Raw genomic sequence first — 18,249 nt, 5'->3', positions numbered from 1 at the left:
TAACAGGGAGGTTGGGGATACAAGTGCTGTTTCCCAGGTCAACATCTGACATTGTGAGTGACCTTGACTAAATCACATCACTCCATCTCTGTTTGTTTCCACCCAGCATGTCTCTGCCTCACAGGTTTGGGAGGTTCTGCTTTCATGCTCATAGATAGTCTAGTCTGGGCTTTCTGCAAGGGGACTGGATGTTTATGTTCCTTTTGGGACTCTCATTTCCTCAGTCTCTTTGAAAATGCCGATATTGGAGATTACTGCAAGGAAACAGCAATAGGATCCGGAGAAGGAAGGAAGAATCTGTCACTCAACTTGGTGTTCCCATCTTTAAAAAGAGTAAAGAGGACAGCACAAAAAACCCACAGGAAATGTTAATTGCCGTATGTTTATACTGGAGGATCTGGAGTTTCCCCTCAAGGCTGCTCATTTGCCTACATCTGTTCTTAGCCGGAGCTGGGGTCTCCCAGCGCTGAGTGACAACTCTGAGCATGGGATTCAGCAGCAGCTGTGGGCAGAACCTGTTGGCTGCTTACTGCTCTGTCTCTTGCTTGTCTCAGGCAGCTTTTCAAGGGAAATATTGGCCAGTAATCATGGGTTTTGCCAGTAAAAGGCTGTGCTTTAGCTGAAGTGCTGAGGAGTTGATCCTCCTCTGTACAGCACTGCTGTCCCACCATGGAGGGGAGGGCTTCAGATGCACTCTGGTTTATGGACCTGTTTATTGTTCCTGTCATGCCCTCAGTTGTGCTGTTAGGTTGTATTACGCTACACATTCATTAAGTCATAGAGAGATTTTATAGTTTTTGTTTCCCTCCCTTCATGATTCTGCCTTCCAGCCATCAGAAATGGTCAATCTGGCCCCACTTCACTGGACAACACAGCCTTGAAGTAGAGAGGAAGCACTGCTAACCCCCAGCTCAGGTAGTTCTATTCTGCTTGAGTCTAAGAGTCCATCAAAAAATTCTTCAGGAAGCAAATTTCAATAATTACCTCTGAAGTGCATCCTCTACTTCCTTTAGCTGACTAAGATTTACTTCCTTGTCTTTGTAAGGCCATAAAGTGCTTGTTCTCCAGCCTCACAAAACACTTAATTGTATGATAAGTGACACAAGAAGATGATTGCCTGGAAGTCACAGAGGACCAAAGTGCAAGATCAGGGAGCAGCCAAACCCAAATTCTTACAAAAGCCTGAACAAATGTGCTCATCCTGCATCAGCACAGCAGAGGAGGAGGTGCTGGTCCTGGTGGTGCTCGGCTCCCCACAGCTCTGGGCTCAGGTTGGCAGGAGCAGGGGGCTGTCACAGACCTGCAGGAGGTGCTCACAGTCTTGCAAGAACAAGCCATAAATTCCAACCCAATGAGGTTTCTGAGCAGTCACACAAGACAAGGAATGAATTACTGAACCCATTCATGCTTAGTGAGTTATTAAGTGTAAGGGCAAAGACTGCAAGTGCTCTCTACGCAGCAATGTCTGAGCTAATAAAGCATCACTCAGCCACTGCAGAACCTGACTGCAGAGCTGAGTTGTTATTATGAAATGTCTTTTTTTAATAGTCATATTTGTTCGTTAAGGGAAGGTGTTCAGAGGTTCTGTGCAGTACATTATCCCGTGTCACATTCATCTCTCCTGGTGCCCATCAGCCAGCTCTGCTCCCCTCATCTCTGCCTGGTTTCACACCCAGGGATGGCTCCTTTGAACACACTGTGCTGGGGGGCAGCTTAGGGGTTTGTTGTCTCCTCCACAGAGAGGATCAGGAAGGCTCTCTCCAAGCAGGGGAATAAAACAGCAAAGAGGAGGCTGCAAGCAAGGCTGAAGGTACGGAAACAACTCCAGGTCACTGTCTGAAAACAGGCTCAGTCAGACCTCGTCTTTCCTCTGACTTCCTCTCCCTCCTCCTCCATGTTTTTTGTGATTCAGGGGCACCATTTCAAGAAGACCCACAGATCCTTACAGCTATCCAGACAACCACATAACTCAGTCTGAAAATGCTGGTGAAGACTTACAAATCCAATAGTCTCTCTGAAACCACAGCAGTGGAAGGCCTGAGATCCAAAACCACCCCATCCTTCAATATCTCTCCTCCTTGGGTAGCAGTTCTCTGGTGAACGGCTGCACAAACTCACCCACAGAAAAATTGGTGCTTCTTAAAAATATTCTAAATGAGCAGCAAACCCAAATAGAGCTCATCTGAATACCCTGATAACTCCCCAAGACAGCATGAAATATCATAGCTTAAATCTTGCTTTTTCTGAGATGTTGGCCCCTCTTGCCATCCCTTATGAAGCTCATCTCATACCCCGAGCAGTTTCCGCCCTGCCTTCTCCACCTGCCTTCTCCACCTGCCTTCCTTACTAAAATTCAGAATTTATAATCTGTAGCAGTTTAGAATCACAGAGATGTTTTATCAGAAGCACTAAGCAAAGGAAAGGCTGGAATATTTGTCCTCCGTGCAAGGACTGTTCTTGCCCAGTGTTTCTGGTAAGGTTGCCTATGATCTCCATGGGGGCTCCAGATGCATAAATCTGGTTTTCAGAGCTAAAATTATCTCTCTCCATCCTTTCTTCTCAGCTCCCTTCAGGCACTGGAAGGCCACAATGAGGTCACCCCAAAGCTTCTCTTCTCCAGGCTGAACAATCCCAATTCTCTCAGCCTTTCCTCATAACCATTTGCATGAACCTCAGCACATCTTAGATGGAGCATCAGAAGTAAGTGGGCAATGCCTTTGGATGTTTTCCAAATTAATTATTTTGGGGGTTGTTGTTTAGTTTTGCAAACGTTATGGCCTTCTGATGCTTTTGGTGAACTGTCACGCGTCTCTACATATTTCTGCCATGTCCTATTCCTAGCCAAGACAAATTCCTTTAGCCTGATGCACTTATAACACAGTAGAAAGTCTCTTTCCAACCTCAGAATAATTCCAATTCTCAGTATTATTTGATACTTCAAAACAAGGATTTTTACCTACATTTTGAACCTGCAACTTGTAGGATTGTAATGTCCTGGCAAGATTTTCAGTATCTTTTTTTTCCCTGGTGAGTTTAACAGCCCCATTCATTGTTGTTAGAGGAGCTTTGAAGCTTTCATGCTTATGCAAAAATTCAATGTTTGCAGTGAGAGTAAATTCATTATTTTCCCCTCAGCTTGACAGCAGGTATGTCATCCAGGAACTTTGTTTTATGGGCTGTGTTAACTATTTCAGAAAAAAAAAAGAAATGGTATTTTACAGCTGTGGGCTCCCTCTAGGGTGACATTTCCTAACATGGCTGAGCACTGTTTTCAGCGGGGGTTAGTGTGCTAAACACCTTTAGAGATTTGGAGTCAAAATCTCAGATGTGAGGACATACACAATGGAGCCATGAATTTTGATAGGGATAGCACTGAAATACCTGTAGTGAATAAGAAAAAACAGAAGAGAAGTTCCTCAGGCAGAGTATAAATCTTTCTACACCCTATGAGATGCGTGGATTCATCATTTTTATGATTACATAAAATAACAGAAGAAATAAATAATGGCAGCGTCACAGGGACACGAGGTCATAGGATGGTTAAGGTGGGAAGGGACCACAGGAATTCTCCAGTTCATCTTAAAGCAAGGTCAGCTGTGAGGCCAGGGCAGGAAGTGCAGGATTTAACCTGTTTGGTCTAGAAAATTCCCAAGGACAGACACTGCTCAGCCTCTCTTGCTCCAATGTTTGACTGCCCTCATGGAGGCAATTTTTTTCTTTATATCCAGTGTGAGCTACATTTGGAATTTACACCCTTTGAGTCTCTTGGCCTCCCCCCTTTTGCTGCTGTGATCTAAACCCCCAAAACCTCATCCTCTCCCAGTTAAACCAGCCCTGGGCACTGGGACCCCTTTGTATGCACATGGACCCCACGGGTGTTATGTTGGGGAGAAGGGAAATGCATCCTGATGTCCTCAAACCTTACCAGAAACAGAATAAAACACTGTTGCTCTGGTCTCACACTATTCGAAGCAATTAAAAAATTAAATTTAGCACAAAATAACCACAGACAAAATACGGTAATTAATGTCAATTACCCTGGTTGCCATGGAAACATGACTGAAACAAGTGGACGTTACAGATAAGTTCAAGGTGAACCACAAATGTAAATGGCTGGTATGTTTTTTCTCTCTAACTGATTAGGACTTTAACTCTTCTGGCTGACAACCAGTTATCGATAGAACTTAATCCATTTAATAATCCCATAATCACTTTAATCCGGTTGGCTCAAAGTATTTAGCAATTGGTTTCTCTAACTGACTAACAAGTGTCTTTTAGGTAATAAATAAAAGCTATCTGTGCCCTGCACAGCAGCATTTAGCACAGGGCTGGTTCCTGCAGGGCGAGATGGAACGTGCAGCAAAACCTCTGTAGTTTATAAATGCACAACCCCAGGGCACAAAGGGCTTTTAGGAGTCTTTGATTTCATTAACAGGCACCAGTATCTCTTAAGCTTTTGCACAGTATAGCTGGGAGGAATTTGTCAAAGGACAGCCCCTCCACCAGGTACCCTCGGATGCCAGTGTGCAGTGAGGGCATCAGCGTGAGGGAGGAGTGAACTCGGATGTCTCAAGGTGCCTTGGAGGCCAAGGGCAGGCAAGACGTTCACTTCACTCCTGATCTGCCCCTGTTTTACTGAGAGGTGCTGAAATGGTGGCCTGATACTTTTGTGGTAAATGTTTAAGAACTGGTCTGGTTTGGAATGACACTCAGCTATTTGCAAGACCTGTTGTAAACTATAAATTCCTCCCTGGCCCCTCTCCCCTCCCCCTCACTATTTCTGGAAATTCCATTTCAAACACAGCTTATGGCTCAGATGAAAAATAAAGGTGTTTTTAAATCATTGTAATTTTGTAGGGCATTTCACATACTGAGAGAAGGGGCAACACATAATGAGACATCTCAGGTTTATTGAGGCGTCATTTCCTGGTGGAAAAGAGTTTAGATGAAATTATGCTGACCAGGCCTGTAATCACATACTTTGTCAAATGCTTTGAAATCTATTGGTGAAAAAGAGCATTTTATACAAGATCAGTATTAATTATTATAATGATTATTTGGTTGCTTAGCTCCTGGACATTTTTGTGGTGCTCTTAACTCCAGATTTACTGTGTGGTGATTTATGAGCCTCAGGATCAGTTATAAATATTGTCTAGCCAGTGATTCCTGTGTATCTGTACAACACTCAGGAGCTCAGATGTAGCACTAGCAAGAGTTTGATTAATCACTCTGGCAGTTTGTGAGGCTGAACTTGTTAAAAGTTTTAAAGAAAGAGATTTCAGAGAGATTCTTTTTCGTTTGGGCTCTATCTCATCATTTGAACTTGCTGCAGACAGCTAGCATGAGAGGCAGTACAAAGAGATCACTGGGCAGCTTGGATTTGCCAGCTGAGATCTGAGCCATTACCTGGAGTACCTGGGAAGAGCAAACAGCTTAGGGCGTATTTCCTCGCTTATTTGAGGTGTTTCCACACACCACAGAAATCTTTTAGCCATCCTATGCCAAGGGGAGCTTTTGTCTGCTGACACCTCTCTCAGTTGTCAGTCATGCAGACATTAAATGCTGGCAGAGGTTGTAGAGCCCACAGGAGCAGATTCAGGGACTATCTCTGCTTATTGGGCTCAACTCCACAAGTTACACAGGCTCTCTCAGGCCAGAACAAATAGAAAATAAAGAAGACAACACAGATCGATGGCTGACTTGTGTTTCCAGCTGTAGGGAGTTTTTGGATTTCATTAAATTTCCAGCTGAAGTTTGGGCTCAGTTGAATTTAAGACCACAAGATTCACAACAGGATTTCATCTCTGGATGGAAATTGGTCTCTGGAAATTGGACCCCAGCCCCCAGTACTCTTGGGCTCACTCTTCAGGGGAGGTGGAGTTCATCTTGACTTTTGAAAGATCTTCATAAGCTGTGGAATTTGGCATGAGCTGCTCTGGAGGCAGGATAAGAGAGAGTCCATACAAAAAACAAAAAACCCACAAAAGAGTTGAAACAAAATTTATTTCAGACCAAACTGAAGTAGAATACACTTTGAAATCCTAGGTAATTGTTTTGGCAGGGATGGGGAGAAAAAGGGTTCATGAAATAACCATCTCTTTTTGGTGAAAAACCAGAAAATAAAGCCTGAATTGCAAATGTTTTGGATCAGCTGAGAGCCCTTCATCAAAGTTAAAAATTGTGGTGTGTTTTTCTTTCCTCCATTATTGAAGCCTTTTTTAAACTTTGAAAAATCTGTGCCAGAATTATTTTTAGGAGTCCAAGAGAAAAAAGAAGCATTTTTGAAGAAAGAAATTGTTTTTATCGATATTTCTATTTCTACATCAAAAATGTTTGCCAAACTAGAAGAAAGAAAAAAGCAATGTATGAACAACTTCCTCCTGGAACTCTTGTTTTTCTACAATTTCTGCTTTGGTAAATTAACCCAATTATTGCAAAAAGCCTTTGCATAAGAAGGGAGATTCAGTCCAACTTAACTTTGTGCTGTTGCTTCTTTGCAGCAATTGCTATTCTTGGCAGATCAGAACAAAAGAGCTACAAGTTTATTTTCCCATGTAACTCATGACTGAGTGGGATTAAGTGCCCTTCCCCACTGATGAAGAGATCTTCCACATCTCCCTTCCCAGAGTTTGAACTTATCTATAGTTTCTATTAATTCCCTCAAATGAAAAGGGATGGATTTGCCTTTGTTCTGCTTGTAATGAACATTTTCTGCTTCTCCTTTGGGGGAATTATGGCGCAGAATTAATGGGGCTTTTAGGCCATAAAGCAGAGTACATTTTGGAAGTGGGTTACTTGCACCTTGGTTAGTACCACATATTATTTTATAGGTGTAATAAAGGGAGAAAAAACTCCAAGCTAGTGCTCAGAGAACTTTCAGGCTATTGTTGAGACTTGTTTAAGGTGCTGTTTTACTGAAGATATTTGCAAAATAATGAAAAATAAAAAGAAACAGTGTTATATACTATTTAGTACAGGTATGGAAAGGAAAGGGCTTTCTTTTAGTGGGGCTTATGTGAGGAGTGGAAGGAAAGTTTGGCCAGAGAATGGGAGGTTGAACAGCTGAGTGTGGAGACAGGAGTGGCTGAGAAGGAAATGAACTGAAAAGCCACCTAAATATTATTTATAGAAGTGAAGCAGGGGCAAACGAATTGGCAACAGTCTGTTCTGGATAAGAAACAAAAGCATCACCTCTGCATTAGGTTGGGAAAAGCATCCAGCCACTCTTACACCCTATCAGCCAGTCCTGATCCAGATATGGACAAAGCAGACTCACTGACTGCTCTCCTGCTCCTAGAAACAAATCTTTATACGTGGCTTTCTCTTGGTCTGGGTAAGCACTTGATAATTCCAGCTCAGTCTGGAAATTCCAGTCTTTCTGGGGACTGCAGAAGTAGGTTTGATACTATAAATGAGTTCTAGGACTTCCAGATATTTGGCTACCTTAGGAAATACCAGTGAAAGGGAGGTGAGGGAGCGTGAAAAGAAGTCCTTGTTTGAGCTCCCGGTGAAGTTTGCTCTCAGCCCAGTTAATTTTGGGTCACTGTTCTGGTCGGTTCTTACCCAATTTTTCCAGTTTCCACTATTCCTGAGAACAGCCTGGGATAGAAAGGGTGGGATCTGTGTGCTTGGGGTCCTACACCCCTGCCGTGCCACCCCTGCTGCTGCTGTTCCCTGCACGCCCAGGTGACCCCGGCTGTGCTACACTCACGTGGGACTGGTGCTCTGAGCAACCTGAGCCATCTGAAGATGTCCCTGCTCACTGCAGGGAGGCTGGAACTAGATGGCCTTTACAGCTCCCTTCTGACCCAACCTTCTCTGTTATTCCATGGAATGCACTCTTCACTGTTTACCAGTTCTAGTATATCACCCATTTGGCTGATTTTCCCCTCTGCACTGACAGTAGTTTTTATGCAAAGATTATAAAGTGAGTTTTCCTAGTAAGGAAAACATTGTTCTGTAGTTTTGTTTGCTTTTTACTTTTGTTTGCTCTTTATTAATTCCTCTCCCCAGAAGCAGCGACATCCTACCAAAGACAGCTTGGAAGAATCTCACAGACATAACTTTCCAGAGAGTTTGTATTTATTCTGCTTGCTGGCACTTACTGATGCCCAGAAACTACTTTTGCATGAGGCAAGCACAAGGCAGCAACTCTTTGCCCTTGCAATTACTGTGATTGTCTGCACAAATCAAGTGGGTTTGTATGCAAATGGCCAGCGAGAAGCGCCTGGGTGCAGTGGCTTGAATTTTAATTTGCAGTGAAGAGCCGCATATGCAAACACAAATAAAAACTGTGTTTGTGTATTAATATCTGACCAATCACCAAACTCCCTCTCAAAGAGTTTTTTTGGCTTGTGTCAGTTAAAAACTCTTGGCTGGGCCACATGTAACCCCTGCAAGTGAATGGTGGCTCTTCTGAAAGCAGTGATTATTGTTAACACCCAGGCACTATAATGCTTCCAGATAAGCTAGGAAGCTGATTCCCAATAATTAGCAATTAGCAGTAACTATTTTATGGAGCAGAAAAGAGTTGATTACAGTTGTTGTATCAGCTGGTATAATAATAGAAAATCTTGTCTCAGAGAGGGGAGAAAAAAGGGATGATTTCAGAAAGTTGGGTCTCGCTTGCCAGCCGTCCATCACCAAAACAACAGCTTCAGGGATCAGGAATTATTGATTTTGAGGGGATTAACTCTCAGCTACAGATAGTTCAGTTTCAGGGCATCATTTGTAAGCTGAGCTGTAGCCACACACCAGCTGGCACAGGGGGCCTGGTCCAAAACTCCCTCAAACGATTTGGACAGCAATTTCAGGGACACCTTTGGATTAATAAGTCCCCAGCTTGAGAAGAGTCTCAGATCTCAGAGCATCTAGCACCAGGGAGAAGCCCATTTACAGACAATTTCTTCCAAGATGGAAGAAAAGTGATTTCTGAAATGAGGAACAGGTTTTTTCCATGGAAGTGAGCTGTGAGGTTTGCAGCTGGCACACATCGATTCCTGCACAGCCCCCAGTGCCTTCTGAGCCAGCTCAGAAAGTGCAGACAGGTAAATAGTGTCTGCAGACACCAGACTCTCCCTTCTAATGCTCACCCAGTTAATTAATTTTTGCTCAATTTGATTTGACATTCAGATCTGTGATATGTTTATCCTCCTAATGGGCACTTCTCCATATTCCTGGCTTTCTCTGAAAGGTTTAACAAATGGCAGGGACTTTTTGGGGTGGGTAATGAGCCTTTAATTTTGTACTTATTTATTCATTAAGCTTCAGTGGTATCTGGAAAACAACAAATTGAAAGACTCTCTGTGTATTTAGTCTCTGTTCTTTAAAAAATATACAAAATAAACTGCTTGCAGCCACAGGTCTATTATTGCCCTGGAGAAAGTTAGAGCTAAGATATCTCAAGGATTGCATTTGTCACACTGCAACCAAGGCATTTATCATTGTAATGAGGCACAGTGCCATGAAAACCTCCCTGGCTCGCTCAGCCCCTGGGCTTTTTCTGCAGGGACCTCAAACAATTATGCCAAGCAGCAGTGGCTCTAAATGTCCTTGTGCAGACCTGAAATGAAACTCATTCCCTGTTTTCAGCTGATTCCTGCCCATTTCTGTTACCAGGATCTCAACCTGCATGAGGAGGTCGGAGAAGGGGTCTGTTCCCCTTTGAATCCTAGGGGTCATCCCATAATATCAGTGCAGAAATGAATATGGTTATTGATAGCAGGGGGACTGTGACTTGGAAGAGACGGAATGATTGAGCAGTGGAGATTGAGGTGACAGAAAAAAGAAGATGGCAAATGAGAGAGGTTTGAGACAATGAAAGACATGAGAGAGAAAAGAGACAAAGGGCTGGGTAGAAAGGAATAAGGAAATAGAGGCCAGAGCCAACCCTCCAAAGCACTTTTCCTTGGTGACCATCGAGACAGGACATTAGGCAGGATAAGCCACTGTACAAATCTAGTTGGACAAGTCCTAAGAACTGCAGGCAGGCAGAAAAACTATCCCACAACTGTAATTTTAGATCTGGTGATGTTAGCAAAAGCTGGCAGACAGCTGGCTACCAGGCAGAGGCATTCAGCAAGAAAGCTGACTGGGAAATTATATTTTTTCCCTACAGATAATTTGTCACAAATAATACTGAACTGTTCCATTTCCTTGGAAAAACTTATTCTGTCCTACATATGGAGAGGACTTAAAGGAGCTCTATTTAATTTTATTGAACTGTTCTGCCCTGGAGCACTGATTCTGCTTCCACTACCGGGGGGCCTCCTGCTCCTCACTTGGCTGGGTTAGGAGTCCAGGGGCCTGGAGCAGGGACACCAGAGGTGACAGTCTGAACAAAGCCACCACCAGCAGCTCCCACTTCACCCTCCTGCTCCTGAAAAGGTGAGTATTGCTGTGCTTTAACATTATCCAGCACTGCTTAGGAGGATGTCTCAGATATTGTTCATGACACCAGAAGGGTGAGGTGCCCTTCCAGGGGAGCCCTGTGGTAGCTGGTGTGGGGTCTGTAGCTCAGACCCAGGAAACCATAACCGGTCTGGAGAGATGGTCCCGCGAGGAACCGCCTTCCCAGGGTCCGTGTAGTTGTCCCTCAGCCACCAGAGTGCCTTTGCAGAGGGGCTACCAGCTCTTTAGTGATTCTCAGCTTGTGATTTCAGCTCTTGCTCTGCAGGGCAATCTCCAGGCCAGACCAGGAGGAGAGAGGCGGGAGGCTCGTATAGCGATTTCACATGGGGCAGCTTTATTAGCCCGCACCCCGCAAAGGGACGAGCTCTCTGATCCCACAGGGGCTGAGGGCTAGATCTTACAGGGGTACAGGGGTGGGTGTGAGAGGGTAAAAGCCAATGGGTTACAAAGGATCTGCATAGGTTCTCCAAGAGGATCACGGGTCTGTGTCCTCTCTCACCGTAACTGAAGGGTGGCTGCCTTTTCCAGAGGGATTCTGCTGGGAGGTTGTGCAATCTCCTTATCTCAGCAGGCCTCCCTCCAGGGCAGAGGCTGGGCATACCCCACAGAACCCCATGGCAAGGACAGCAACGAGATCATTCTGAAGGTCCCTTCCAAGCCCAACCATTCCGTAACTCTACGATTCTACGAAATTCAAAGAGGAGCTGAGTCCCCTGGAGACACCTGTACGTCCCAAACCAGCCCTTCAAGCTTTACAACCTGATGTTCTGCACCTGGCAAAGGCAAAACAGAGGCCCCACCCACCCCCAGCCTCCTTTCATTTCAAAGCAGCTTCATTTTCCAAGCTTTGCTAGTCCTTCCCCAGCATCCTCGGTAAGGTGGGTTCCTGCCTAATTCTTTCAACTCTGCTGTGTTTTTAATGCTCCGTGTTGGGAGTGTGTTTGTGTGTGTGCAGGTGTGACCCAAAGGGTGCTGTGCTCTCCGTTCTGTGCCCATCCTGCTGTGCAGAACAGCTCTTGGGGAGCTCTCAGCTAATCAGTGTTATGCACTTCGAGGCTCAACCCTCTCATTTTACCTGCTGGGAGGCTCAGGCATGGCTGGCAGTGATTGGAAGGAACACAGTGTTTTGATTGCTAATTGTTCTGGGGAATGTTGCCCTTTACCTTTGGAAGTGCAGTTTTTGTTCCTGATTTTGGACTTGTGGCTTGTAGGGTCCATGACCATGGGGGGTTTCACTCCTTGTGCAACATTTCCAAAGCAGAGCTGGATTTGTTGGCTATTTTTGCTATTTTTATCTGCCAGACAGCCTCTGCAGCCTTTTTACTTTGGAGTACTTATGATCCACGATATGCTTGGAGATTACTGTGTGCCTCTTGAGACTCAGAAAAGGCCAAAAAATAATGTCTAAAATTTTGTGGGAGGAGCTGGAGGTTCTCCCTCTGAAATTTCAGAACCCAGCAGTGAGGAGTGAGTGTGTGTCCCTGGGCTTTTCCAGCACCTGTAGCCATCGCAGCCCCAGGAACATCAGCAAAAGGCTTCCTCAGGTGCTGGTGGATCACGGTGATCCATGACCCTGGACGGTGCTTGGTGCTGTCCTTACCACCTTTGTAGCACTTTTGCTGTGTTCCTCACTGCTCTCCTGCTCCTTGCACCCAGCTGGGAATGGCACTGCCTGATTTACCATTTGTTCATCAATAAGAGATCCCTTTTTAGTTCAAAAGCCTGATTGTTTACCAAAGCATTTCACAATTCCCCTCATAATTTGCCTAGAAATTAGGCTGTGTATGCATAGCAGGAAGCCAAAAGCATCTGCCCTGCTGTTAACACAAGAGCCCACCCCCACAGTGGATAAGAACTCCAACAGGAAATAAATCCAGAAGATTTATCGAGAAGGCTGCACAGGGAGAGGGCTCAAGGCAAAGTCCCCTGGAAAGGAGAGGGTCTGAGAGTCCTTTTGGCCGAGCAGGTGAACACCTCACTTGCACTCTGACATTATCTTGCTTTCCCAGGGTTGTGGCAGGATGCAGCAGGCTGTGCAGTGGGCATAGGGAAAGGTGACCTGGCTGCAGCCTCACTGTGAGCCCCAGCACCCACCCCAGCTGGCCTGGTAACTGGTGTCTGGCCTGGTAATTGGTTTCTGACCAGTTTCCTGGCTCCTTCCCGCAGTCTGGGTCTCTGTGAAAGGTTCTGTGAGGTTGGCAGCAGTGGGCAGAGCAGGTAAGGACACCAGGAAGTTTCCTGATGGTCACATAAGAAAACAATCAGGAGTTTTCTTGCCCCACATTACCTCCAGACCATCGTGCACCATCAGTAACACCACGGGAAACTTCCTTCAAACCCTGTGTTGAGCTCTTTGATGTCTTTCTCCCTGCTGCCTTCGTGCTGCTTTTCACCACACATGGGGAGCTCCTTCAGTCCTTGTCCAAGCACTCAGGTTCCTCCATCTCTTCCAAGGGACACCTTGGGCTGCATGGTTTGACTTCTAATTCAGCACAGCTTGTGTCTGGTGGCAGCTCCTCCAGCCTTGGCAGCCTCTTTCTGTGCAGATTCTCAGCTCCTCTGGGATCCTTTGGGTGGAAAACCCTGCTCCAGCCTCCATGACACAGGACACAGCCTTCCAGTGCAGCAGATCCCTTCTCCTGTGAGCACCACAGCACCATGTGAGCTGCCTAGGGAAGCACAGGGAAAGCACATCTGTGCTCACCCAGTGTGGCACAAACTAATAGAGAGGGGAGAAAAGATGCAGTCTGAATATTATGCCTGAATTTTCTATTATTACTGTATCACTGTGTCAAAATTGAAAGCAGTGTAAGATTTCTCAAGAGGAGCCATCCATAATGCATTGCAGAGCTGTGTGTAGGTGTTTTATGAAATGTATTTTATTCAAACCAGTATATACAACACTAACATTATTGAAAGAAATTGAAGGCCCAGTCTTCTCTCCTTAAAATATTCATTATTCATGTTATAGTCCTTTAACAAAAACTAAAGCCAAATACATATTCAATTTATTTTTTCCCCATTCAGACTTACATGCTATTCATCTCTAGTGTCCAATGGAGAAGAAATTTCTTCTTATTATTCCTGTATTAGCTTCTGACAGTTCAATTTCTCTGAGTGCTGTGCTTGAGACAACGCTTAACAAATAGCCATAGAGGTAATTGCTCTGGTCCAAATTTCTTGCCAAATCTTGTAGATCTGATGTAGATCAGAGGCAGTGGAATGTTGTCACGTTCAGATCCAGCCCTGGCAGCTGCCTCTGTGAGGCCTTTCCTTCTGATAAACATTATTAGAATAACTTTCAACATATGCAGTTTTCATTCCTTCCAAATCAGACCTTGCCAAGGTATTGTGCCAGAAATGCTCTGCAACCTTGTTTCTGTCTTTGTTTTGCATTCACAGAAATTATGAGGGTATCCAGTGGGTTTAAATTGCTGTTTCCTTCCAGGTGACTTTTTGGAAGAGAGATCATCTCACCAGTTCCTATAATTTACCAGCACTCTGAACACCCAAAGAGTGCCTTTCAAAGGAGGTTGTACAATGACTTCATCCCCCAACAGTTCAAGGCTATCCTTCACAGTGTGCATTTCCTGATGAGAGTTAAGGGACTCCTTTGACAAATTCCCTCCTGGAAATCTGTTTCTTGCTTTACTTTATTTTTGCCTCTCAAGCATATTTCAGCCCAAACTTCTTCACGAGGTATTTCTGTTAAGAGCAGCAGTTTGAGGTGCTTGGCAAGACTGGGAGTCTCCTGGGCAAAGCACTGTGTGTTCAGACAGCCAAAGCTGCCCTTTCCCAGGGTTACAAGCTGAGAAAATAAAGAAATTCAACAGGGGAGAAAGGAAATTTCACCACTTTAGAGCAGGGAAACTGAGGCAGGGAGAGATTAAGGGCCACTGTTCTCAAATTGCATTTAGAATTCCAAGCTGCCTAATTATTTATTTTAATGGAATCTAAATTATTTCTTTTTTAGTGGTGACTAAATTATTTTCAGGATCTAGGACTCCAGTGGGCCATTTTTCTCAGGAGGCTTCTAGGAGAGGTGGAGTGTCACAGCGAGCCCTCAGTTTTAATCACAGGCTCATTAGCCCTGCTGCAGACTGCCATAATTTTGCTTTGTCCCCTTCAGTGGGATTTTGTGTTCCAGAAGATTTTGCCTGTGATGAGCTACTATTGATTTTTCCAGGGTACAATTAATCTTGCAAGCACTTTTAAAATAAATTAAAAAATCCTCTGGATTATAAACATGTGTCTGTGCCTTTGTACCTCTGAAATCCAAGCTGAAAATGCTCTGTCTCCTACCCAGCCCCTCTCCCTCACCTTTCCCTTTTCTAGGTGCACCTACATCTATCAAATAAACACAACAAGCCCTCTGGCAGCAAGGGCTTAATTACAGGATGTCCAAAGGGGCAGGAAGGCAAAAAAGAGACAGAAAGACAAAAAAGAGACAGAAAGATAAAAGGAGACACACTCCTGGACTGTCCTTGCCCTGCTGGCCCAGCCCCGGGTGTTGTACAGGAGTGGTGATCCACTGTGCAGGACTGACAGTGCCTTCAGTGCCAACAGCACCTGATGGGGAGCTGGATATGACGGAGAAAAATTACTTTTCCACTGGGAACAGTGGTTACAGAGGTGTAGCACTTACCCCAGTGTCTGGAAAAAGCAGCTAATGCGTGTCCCAGAGCATGAGTGAGGAAGACTCTTCGCTTTCAGAGGGGCCCTCAGTGCCCTTGGCTATGCAAACTTTATTTGCCCACAAGTCCAAAGCCAGGATCTTGCTTTTCCTCCCTCTTTCAGTCTAAACACGAGCAGGAAAAATGTCTGTCTTGAATTGCAATGGAAATATTAAATTTATACATAAAAACCAGAGCTGGTGGGCAAAGCATTAACGGGTGTGGGCTGAGAGCAAGTGTCCATTGCATTCACACACCAGAGTAATGCCTGTACAACAGCAGTGGTACAGACTCTTTGTGGTCTTCTTTCCCCAAAAATGATTTAGGGACTTCTCTAGTCCCCTCTGTGAAGCACAAATGCCATTGTGGTTCCCAGTTGCTGTCAAACTCTGTTGTCACTTGAGTGGTGCCAGGCTTTAGCAAACGTTGAATTGCATCTGTTACAGGTGGAGGGAAAAAATGTGGGGTTCTTTAATAGAAAAAAATATTATGTGAATATAATATATGCCATCCATTTTTTCAACTACTAAAAATCAATGGGATACACAAAACTGGGTGGAAGTTTTGTCCTTAGTTGTTGTTTTTTCCCCAGAAAATCCATGGAATTTTTGAGTCTAACACCGCTTGGGAAAGTCTGCTCAGAGCTGCAGTAAGGGCTCATTTGTACAAGACCAAATGTATCTTCTAAATCTGTCTGTCTGAAAGGAAGTAAAGCTTTAAAAAATAATTAAGATTTCTTACAAGTGCCTCATTCACAATAGAATTTCATAATATAGTTACATTAAGAGGAAATGAATGCCACTCATTTGAGGCTATTACCACAAATGAATTAAATGACCAGATACCTTTTGGAGACTGGCTTTAAAACCTGGATTCTGCTCCCAAATGGAGCAGTTCCAAAATGCTCTGTTAGTGCCATGGCACACGAACAAGGTGTGTAGTACCCAGGTTCTGGTGGCCAGGTCAGGAAGACACCACTCCATATTTAATGAGTGTGTGCTGGTACAGCCTACACCTCATTACCAGCAGCTCTTGGCAGGGGGAAAGCAGCGACTTTACGGCACAATAAACCAAATGAAAAGATGTTGGTTTTGAAATAACAAACCTGGAGTGGTCCCAACAGCTCCCAACCTGACCCTCCTGAAATCAGGAAAAGATGAGCACTGAGCAGATGTCCTGGCTGGGATGTGCACGACTGGATCCGCTGCTCTCTTGGCTCTATTTCTTCTCCAATAAGCTGTTCTGAAAAGCAGGTGGATAAACAGTGTATTGAATCAGCTATACCTGATTGCCTTGGCTAAAAATATTTACTGAATCACACAACTGGAGTAGTGTTGGTAGTTGAGCTGGTATGAATTACTCTGTATTTAATGAGAATATTTTGCTTTTCCTCGGAGAATCCCAATGCTTATTTTTAGGGAACCTTTTTCTTTAACTTAAATATCAAACCTGCTCCTCAGCAAGCCAAAACCCTATCCAGAGAAAGGTAATGGCTGCTCTCAGCTCTTCCCTGGAGGGATTTCAAAAACATGTAGATGAGGCACTTGGGGACATGGTTTAGTGGTGGCCTTGGCAGGGCAGGGGAATGGTTGGATTTGATGTTCTCAAAGCCCTTTTCCAACCTAAATGATTCTATGATTCAAATACAAAGAAACGTTTTTATTTCTTTCCTGGCTTGCTAGAGCCTACTCCAAGCAGCACAGCATTTCTGGGGAGCAAGGCAGTCAAAGCTGGAACTCAATTTGTTCAGAACACTGGGGTTTGTAAGAGTAGCTGAGTTGTTTTGCAATAAATTCTTTCAGCTTAAAAATTAATACCCAGAGTAAATACCTCCTTATGCACTTCTCCTTTGTGTGCAACCCATCAACTTCAGGATTTATAACCTTCTTAACAATTAATATCCAATCTCCTTGCAGTAGCTTCTCATTACAGTCAGCTTTTGTCTTCACACCTGAAGGTTTTTTAAATACCATTTGCTGGGTGTTCTATGATTTCCTGATAAAAGCCATTAAGCCTGAACCTTGTCACTATTTCTGCAAGGTGATCACTGTACTTCAGCCCTGTGCTTTGATATTACCATTACTGCACAAAAGAGATGCTAATTCCTTAGCTGTGTCTGCTCAACGCACAGAGGAAGGGTTTTCAAACAAAGGCCAAATAAATAAGTAAAATACAGGTTGACATGGAGACCAGTTTATTAGCTCAGTAAGTGCATCTGTAAATAAATATGTCTCTTGTGTTCTCTCAATATTTGAAACAAGATGATGCAGAGAAGGGCACAGAGCCTACAGCCCTGTGAGGCTTGGCTGCTGCACAGCCATAAAATAGAATAAAATAAATATATAGCTGTTGCTTCTCACTTCAAGGATAAACTGTGTGAAAAGGTACATAAGGGCCTGCAATCAGCTTCTTAATCAGACTTAAATAATAAAATAAAAAACCCCACAAACATCCAGACAACCTACTTGTGTGTAACTGATATGCTTGATTGGTGAGAATTATGGGCAGTAATCATATTATCATTTCCATTAAATTTTTCTCTTCCACAGCTTTTATAACTCAAGTGATTCATCTAGCAGATGAATATACAGACACAGACAAATACTTCAAAATGGTTTTTTGGAGCTGTTTATGTTTAATTTGTCACACAACAAGTTCATCTCCACTAATTTTCCAAGAGCTGGAGTTGTTATTACCAGCACGAAGACATAAAGAATGCCAAGACCATGGGAGCTGACAGGGAAGGAAAAGCCAGGAATAGGAAGAGGAGGGTAGGAAATAGCAGTGTCTGCATCACCTACTGAAGGAAGGGTGCAGTGGGAGAGGAAATAAAAAGGAAGAATCGTTCTGAAGAAGAGGGACCAGGTTTTTCACAGCTGGAAAAATGGGAGGGGTCTGGGGTAGAGGAGGAAATGACAGCAAAGGCCTCGGTCAGGAGTGCAGCTGGGCAGGGGACACAAAGGTGCCTCAGCTGCCAAGACTTGAGGGTCACATCTTATTCCACTGGAAAGATCAATTCCTCAGACTGGCAACAAAACCACTGCTTTTATCCAGGACCTTTAAAGCTGAAGCCAGTGATGCTCCCTTACACCTCAGAGAGGGGGGAAGCTCGACAAGTGGAAACAAACATTTTGTTCTCTTTTGTGTGAAATATTCCTAGAGCATT

The sequence above is a fragment of the Corvus kubaryi genome, unplaced genomic scaffold (genome assembly GCF_017639235.1).
Source record: "Corvus kubaryi isolate FWS band 111438036 unplaced genomic scaffold, C.kubaryi_AGA036_p1.0 134, whole genome shotgun sequence".
Lineage (NCBI taxonomy): Eukaryota > Metazoa > Chordata > Aves > Passeriformes > Corvidae > Corvus > Corvus kubaryi.
Note: the sequence above shows the minus strand (reverse complement) of the source record.